The sequence below is a fragment of the Adiantum capillus-veneris genome, chromosome 8 (genome assembly GCF_014529385.1).
Source record: "Adiantum capillus-veneris isolate H3 chromosome 8, ASM1452938v2, whole genome shotgun sequence".
Classification (NCBI taxonomy): Eukaryota; Viridiplantae; Streptophyta; class Polypodiopsida; order Polypodiales; family Pteridaceae; genus Adiantum; species Adiantum capillus-veneris.
In genome coordinates this window covers 58,431,226-58,433,910 of record NC_140938.1, presented here as the reverse complement: position 1 = coordinate 58,433,910, position 2,685 = coordinate 58,431,226, and the positions used below count along the sequence as shown (strand labels likewise).

Sequence of the window (2,685 nt, the reverse complement as noted above, 5' to 3'; positions counted from 1 at the left end):
ACAATTTATTGTTGTAACTTGTTTCCAAGGTCCATGTAAGCTCTCTTAAGCTTGATTTGAAGCAAACCTAAGTTAGAGGCTAGATGTTTGTAGATGCATTCAAGCTCCATAAGCTAATGTGCATTCATTCAAGCTTGAATTGAAAACCCATGTAGAGGCATGCATGCATGCGTTCAATCTTGCATTGAAAACCTGTGTAGAGGCATGCATGCATGCATGCATTCAAGCAGATATATTTGTGCACATTGCATTTTTTACTGAACTTCAATTGGCTGGCTGCACATGAATTCATGTATGTGCATAGTTGGGACCTTACTCGTATGGATTGCAAATCATAGTGCTATGAAGAAGCATGAATCAGTGATACTCTATCAGTGTGGTAGCTACTACCTACAACACTTATTTAATATAGGGAAAGTGCATCAGAGATCATCAAGATTGTAGCATCCAGCACTCAGCAAAAATCATAACAAGTTGGTAGCATTATGTTAGCTAGCTACCAATCAAAAAGTTCATTTAGTAAAGAAATACCAAGGTGGTAGTTATATGGTAGCTATCTTTCTGGGACACAGGTAGTTGTACCACCTGTTCATGCACATGCCTAGCTTGCTTCTGCTCCTGCTCGATGCAACAATTGATGTTTAATGTGAAAACTTATATAAAATTGTGATATTATAAATGCTCACCATGCATAGGTTATCTAAGTTTTCAGTAAATTTATGGCCGTGTATGTTTCAAGCTTAAGTGTTGAACCATACTCCAATCATACTTCCATACCCGTATGCGTTTGTCGTATGGAAACAACTATGGTCTTATGTTTTTCCCTATATTTTACAGGGCAAAGGCCATTGGTGCACTCCATATGTGCCATTTAAAAGGAAGACAGTTTTTTGCATGACAAAGCATCAATCTCATGAAGTATACGACCTCCCCAACTCTAGAGTGGATGCTCAACTGCTGACTGAGGCAGATTTCACCAACAAAGATTGGTTGAAATGCTTTAAGGAGGTGCCAAAGAGGGGCATCAAAGTAATGTAGAGATGTGAAGCGAGAGCTCTGGAACAGGTTTTATGTATTGTTCACATCCGTGTATCAAGAACCTCCTGGAAATTATGGTATGGAGGTGACTAAAGGATTTTCTAGAGGCTTTCTATATGAGCAGTTGAAGGGACAGGTTGACTGGGCCTTGTTTTCAGAAAGTATTGTCACAAATATGGATCCAGGAAAATTACATGCAAAGAAGCAACGATGGGCAGCTTTCCATTCCTCCTCTGCCCCTAATAGCTCGTGGCGAATGACGAGGACTCCAAATCATTTGGAGGCACCCCAGGAAACTCCGATCGATACAGTGGATGATGTGCAGAAAAAGAATTTATTTGGTCCATCATCTCTTACAGAGTTAGATACTATTTACAACATGGTTGTAAGCAAGCATTCTTTTGCATTGTCAGAGTATAATGAAGATTTTAAGAAGCTGGAATTGCTTCAGACTGATGTGCACCGAAATGAAGGTGCCAACCTCCTAGTGGAAAATCTCAGAGGCCAGTTGAAAGATGCAGAGACTGCATTACTAATGGCAGAAGGTAGCGTCGATGCTGTGGATGCAATGAAGGTGGAGCAACTTAAAAATAGTTTCGGCAGGTTGTCGCTAACACTCCAAACATTGCAAGTGGTAGTTGAGGAGAAGGCACCACTTGATGATATGGATAGTGCTCTAAAGGAGAGAGATTTTACACAGGAAGTGGAGGAGTGTGCACAGGCGCGGATGGATTTTGTGAAGACCATGAGATTAAAAAAAGTACAGTTTTGTTTTCTGCACCTCCGTCGAAAGTTCCACCTATGGATATGGGCACGTTGCCTTTGGACAAAGTTTGCAGTGCTTGTGGGTTGACGATGTACGATGATGATGCACTTGGCATGTTTTTGCTGCCCTGCAATCATGCCTTTCACATGTACTGTTTTGGCCATCTTGTTGCAAGCAAAGAAACATGCATCGAGATGGGATGCATGTAACCGATTTCGCATACCATGCGGTCTTTGGTGATCCTCGACAGTACGAATGCCAATTTCCAAGGAGTGCAATCAGACACCAAACCCTCATTAGTGCCCTTCCATTAAGGTGGTGACGATTGCTCTCATGTAAGATATATGTTGCTTGTTTTTCTTTCATTTGCATATCTAGTCCAATACTTGTCTTTAACTCCTTCTCTATCTCTCATTATTTATCTTTAATACCACCACCACACTTAGATCTATCTCTAATTCTATCTTTACTCCTCCTTTCATCTCTCTTGTTGTGTCCTAATTGTTTCATTGGAAGGTATTCAAGCAGCAATCTTGTCAATGTAACGGGCACAACCTTCTTGCGGGAAACAATTATGTGCACAAGGTTAGTAACCATATCTTCATCTTTCACAAGCACCTCTCTCTCTTACGGTTCTCATTCTCTTCCACAAACTCTAGAATCTCCTTGCTACAGGTACTTCTCTCCCCGCAGTATCCTTATTGCCTAAGGGCAACAATAGGGCTTGGGAGAGAAACTCTCTTCTTCTTCTCCTTTCACTTCTTTCACACCTTTATCTTTGAACATACTAAGTATATCATCGATGAATAACCATAATCCACATAAAGGCGATTTCTTTCATTTCCATTCTGTGCAATCTATTAGGGTCAACATTTGGATTA

General features: G+C 40.7%; 1 pseudogene; it reads left to right on the top strand.

Moving 5' to 3' along the window:
* The first annotated feature begins 894 nt into the window (after window positions 1-894).
* On the top strand, window positions 895-1,680 carry LOC147452199 (uncharacterized; annotated as a pseudogene).
* Window positions 1,681-2,685: the final 1,005 nt, after the last annotated feature.